General features: G+C 41.8%; 1 long non-coding RNA gene across 1 annotated transcript; it reads right to left on the bottom strand.

Moving 5' to 3' along the window:
- Nucleotides 1-1,556: 1,556 nt before the first annotated feature.
- On the bottom strand, nt 1,557-2,580 carry LOC130214935 (uncharacterized). The gene is made up of 3 exons (XR_008835643.1): nt 2,507-2,580; nt 1,904-1,978; nt 1,557-1,629 (listed from the first exon to the last, which is right to left on the bottom strand). It is a non-coding gene; the product is annotated as an uncharacterized LOC130214935 (long non-coding RNA).
- Between the last annotated feature and the right edge of the window lie 2,706 nt (nt 2,581-5,286).

Genomic DNA, 5,286 nt, shown 5'->3' with positions numbered 1-5,286 from the left:
CAGTGTCCAGGCTGAAGTTACCAAATGTGGAGTTGGATTCTGCAGCAGTGTCCAGGCTGAAGTTACCAAATGTGGAGTTGGATTCTGCAGCAGTGTCCAGGCTGAAGTTCCCAAATGTGGAGTTGGATTCTGCAGCAGCCCTTAGGCTGAAGTTACCAAATGTGGAGTTGGATTCTGCAGCAGCCCTTAGGCTGAAGTTACCAAACGTGGAGTTGGATTCTGCAGCAGCGTCCAGGCTGAAGTTCCCAAATGTAGAGTTGGATTCTGCAGCAGCCTTTAGGCTGAAGTTATCAAATGTGGAGTTGGATTCCGCAGCAGTGTCCAGGCTGAAGTTACCTCGCAAAGTGGAGTTGGATTCTGCAGCAGTGTCCAGGCTGAAGTTCCCAAATGTAGAGTTGGATTCTGCAGCAGCCTTTAGGCTGAAGTTATCAAATGTGGAGTTGGATTCCGCAGCAGTGTCCAGGCTGAAGTTACCTCGCAAAGTGGAGTTGGATTCCGCAGCAGTGTCCAGGCTGAAGTTACCAAATGTGGAGTTGGATTCTGCAGCAGTGTCCAGGCTGAAGTTACCAAATGTGGAGTTGGATTCTGCAGCAGTGTCCAGGCTGAAGTTCCCAAATGTGGAGTTGGATTCTGCAGCAGCCCTTAGGCTGAAGTTACCAAATGTTGAGTTGGATTCTGCAGCAGTGTCCAGGCTGAAGTTACCAAATGTGGAGTTGGATTCTGCAGCAGTGTCCAGGCTGAAGTTCCCAAATGTGGAGTTGGATTCTGCAGCAGCCCTTAGGCTGAAGTTACCAAATGTGGAGTTGGATTCTGCAGCAGCCCTTAGGCTGAAGTTACCAAACGTGGAGTTGGATTCTGCAGCAGCGTCCAGGCTGAAGTTCCCAAATGTGGAGTTGGATTCTGCAGCAGTGTCCAGGCTGAAGTTCCCAAATGTGGAGTTGGATTCTGCAGCAGCCCTTAGGCTGAAGTTACCAAATGTGGAGTTGGATTCTGCAGCAGTGTCCAGGCTGAAGTTCCCAAATGTAGAGTTGGATTCTGCAGCAGCCTTTAGGCTGAAGTTATCAAATGTGGAGTTGGATTCCGCAGCAGTGTCCAGGCTGAAGTTACCTCGCAAAGTGGAGTTGGATTCTGCAGCAGTGTCCAGGCTGAAGTTACCAAATGTGGAGTTGGATTCTGCAGCAGTGTCCAGGCTGAAGTTACCAAATGTGGAGTTGGATTCTGCAGCAGTGTCCAGGCTGAAGTTTCCAAATGTGGAGTTGGATTCTGCAGCAGCGTCTAGGCTGAAGTTACCTCGCAGAGTGGAGTTGGATTCTGCAGCAGTGTCCAGGCTGAAGTTTCCAAATGTGGAGTTGGATTCTGCAGCAGCGTCCAGGCTGAAGTTACCTCGCAGAGTGGAATTGGATTCTGCAGCAGCGTCCAGGCTGAAGTTACCTCGCAGAGTGGAATTGGATTCTGCAGCAGCGTCCAGGCTTAAGTTACCTCGCAGAGTGGAGTTGGATTCCGCAACATCTAGGATTAAGTTATCATCCAAATTGAAAGATTCTAAAATATCTGAATCCAGGTTTGTTACATTTTGCACATTTGTATCCTTTGAGAGGCCATCATTCTGAAGCTCACCACCCAACAAACCTACAGAAGAGCAAAAAAAAAAAAAATAAAATTTCACATAGTGTAATTTTCTACAGACACTCAGGTCATTAAATTTGGGGTGGGTGGATACTTTCAAGCAGGAGCTGAGATTTCTGTTTGAGACCTGCAAATGACAAGTCACTTATTGGTGTCCAAAACCATTCCTGGAGGGCTATTGCCCTGCATAGTGAAGCTTAACCAATATGCTTGAATGTAACAGTTACTTTGAAATCCTGCTATCAATATCTGGTTAATGGTAATGTGGCTTGCTCACCTTCAAAAATGGAGTCAGGCACACCCTCCCATGAGAGCACATCAGCCACTTCAGATAATCTTGCACTGTTAACAGCTGTGGAGAAACATCAGACATGCAATTCATTTTGCTGAACAGAAGCAGAATTTTCAAAATTAAGCGGCCACCGAACACAACGTTCCAATTTTGGCCAAATTTAAAGCTTCTGCTAACATTTAACTGGGTTCTTGAACAATTTTACAATCTTATGATGGTTTTAAACATCTTTGTTCAAGTATCGAGGCCAACCTAATGCTCTTAAATATCTAATCTTCCAACTCAAGTCAGAATAAAGCAAAGTTTACTTCATTTGTTTTCTTAAGGATTCATACACCCCACAAAAAAAAAAAAAAAAAAAAAAAAAAAAAAAAAAAAAAAAAAAAAAAAAAAAAAAAACCCCAAATTTTTATTTTTAGAGGAACCAACCAATTACACAAATGCTTAGCAAAATAGAAGTCATCTAAAGTCAATTGAAAGTTTAAGCAGCACTTAAACAAATGCACAGTGCAATTAATAAACATCAATAGTGTTGCACTAGATCAACCATGTCTATAGGACACCATTTCTTAAGCATGCTTAACTCACCATTACACAGCCAGTGATGACACAATAGTGATAAAATAAAGAGTTTTGCCGAATACCCCATGCTACCCATCTCTACCTCAAAAGCAGCAACACTCTTTACTCATATGAAAGAATAAGCCTCATAGCAAACTTTATAGCTCTGTCCTGATCGTCAGCACCTGTTACTGAGCTAATTGTTATTGGCAGCGGGTGCGCGCATTCAGGCTGTGCTCAAAATCACTCATTCATTCACTCACTCATCAGTGTGCGTTTCTCGAGTCATTCACTTCTGCTGCTTCTCTAGAATGATTGATATGGTTACTGAAATCTTAAAACAGTTATAGGAGACATCAATCAACACATTAACATATCAAATAGAGAGGAGAAAGGAGTGGAAATATGTGCTTTATACCTACTTCATGTGTGTTTGAGTGGAATGAAATAAAGGTCATCTAAACAAACGCCGGATCTGCCATCTGGTGGTCAAGATTATCAACTACAATTAACCCTTTTAGGGATAGTTCACACACAAATGATCATTTACTTGATGATGACAGACTCACACTCATTCATTCATTCGTTCATTCATTTTCTTTTCGGCTTAGTCCCTTTATTAATCTGGGGTTGTCACAGCGGAATGAACCGCCAACTTATCCAGCATATGTTTTACACAGCGGATGCCCTTCAAGCTGCAACCCATCTCTGGGAAACACCCATACACACTCATTCACACACATACACTAGGGACAATTTAGCCCATCCAATTCACCTGTACCACAAGTCTTTGGACTATGGGGGAAACCAGAGCGCCGGGAGGAAACCCACGCGAACATGCAAACTTCACACAGAAACGCCAACTCACCCAGCCGAGGCTCGAACCAGCAACATTCATGCTGTGAGGCGACAGCACTATCTACTGTAATAATAACTGACAACAACAACAACAACAATAATAATAATACTCTCTTAAAATAGTTTGGTTAAAAATACGCCAACATATAACCCAACTCTAGGTTATTATAGCACCTTCCCAACTATGGGTTATTTTATCCCATTTGGGACAAAATTGGGACAGGGGTGTAGTGGACATTTTGAATCACCTGTTTCTATATGCTTCTGTTCCGCAGACAGCTCTGTGTACTGTAGAGACTGTCCAGCAGCTGCAGCAGGCTTCACTCAGTGTCCACAATGTTTTCGAATTACATTGGTTAAATACATTTTAACCACATTCAAACGTTTCTAAAAGAAGGTCTTGGATAATGAAACGGATGTAAAAAACACAACAGGGAGAGGTAATTTAATAAAAAATAACAACATTATTGGGTTATAATAACTTAAATAAACTTTATAACGCAAAAACAACATTACACACGCATATTAATACAGCTGTTTTGTGTCAGTTAAATCAGTTGACTGGTGAAATTCAAAATTTTAACCCAACTGGTTGAGTTATTAAATAAATAACCCAATGAAGATTAAAATATAACTCAACAAAGCACCAAATATTTAACCCAGCTGGTTGAGTTATTAATAAATAACCAAATAAAGTTTAAAAATAACCAAAGCATCCTATATCAACTTAAAGAGCCCATATTATACATGAAATAGGGTCATATTTTGGTTTTGGGGGTCTCCAACAACAGTCTAATATGCATGCAAGGTCAAACAACCCTTTCATGGTCTTATAATCTGCATTTATTTTTACCTAATTATCCCAGCGACTCCCATATGAATCGTTCAGTGATTCATTTGTTCCCAAACCCCTCCTCAGCGCGAAGCTAATCTCGCTGACTGGACCGATGACAGCCTGCTTGGCCTGATTGGTCGACGACACTGACAGGCTTCAGCGCGAGACAGAGTGAAATGCCCAGCAGCTAATCAACAATATAAAAGTAGTCACAGTGCATACACGCTTCATAGTGGATTTTGGCTGCCAGTGGGTGAATGTAAATACAGACGATGGACTAGAAAATACTGACGACTAACTATTTTATTGAGCAAAAAGTCCAAGAACTGGCGAGGAGATCTCCTAGCCCATCACAGTCTACCTGCTCTTCACACACACACACACACACACACACACACACACACAGGGCCGGTGCATCCATAGCGGCGTCGGCAAGTGGGTGTTAGTGGGTGGGGCCACAGGTTTCAAATCTCCCGGGATTGTGCGCGCAACTACTTGTGTTTCGTAGCCGCGTCATCACGAAACACCTAATGACTCGTTATCAAGACGACCCGTTTGAAGCACCATGAGTCGACTCTTTTATAGATGAATCAATAGTTTTAAACACTGTACACTTACAGATTTAAGCCTTAGCTGGACATTTCACTTCACTTAGAGAGCTGTGTTACACACTACATGGAAGAGCATTTTTAAAAACCCATAGTATGGGCTCTTTAATGAAAAACTCAACGTTTTTTAGAGTGCAGTATTTGTCTTTCCTACTATGTAAGCTAAAGTTGTCCAGCTTTCTTTAAAATCTATTCTTTTATATTCAGATGTAACGATAAACTCATAAAAAGTTGCATCAAACCGAGCGCAAGTAAACAAACTCATTTCTAGGGGTGAACTATCCCTTTAAATCAAACAAACCCCCTAACACTGTAAATTATGAATCCTACTATGGTAAAGGCTTGACTGGGCTTATTAATATGAATGAAGTGATGTTGCGTGGAATCCTTTTGCTGAAGACTGAACTTGTTAATATTCATAAAGCGATGCTCAAGTTGCCCGGTAACCCGAAATAGTACTGCCCCTTCTCATGAATATTAATGAACCAGTCTTCATCATAGTAGAT

The sequence above is a fragment of the Danio aesculapii genome, chromosome 21, assembly GCF_903798145.1.
Source record: "Danio aesculapii chromosome 21, fDanAes4.1, whole genome shotgun sequence".
Classification (NCBI taxonomy): Eukaryota; Metazoa; Chordata; class Actinopteri; order Cypriniformes; family Danionidae; genus Danio; species Danio aesculapii.
The sequence above is the reverse complement of the archived record's forward strand: the minus strand, read 5'-3'. Positions and strand labels throughout refer to the sequence as shown.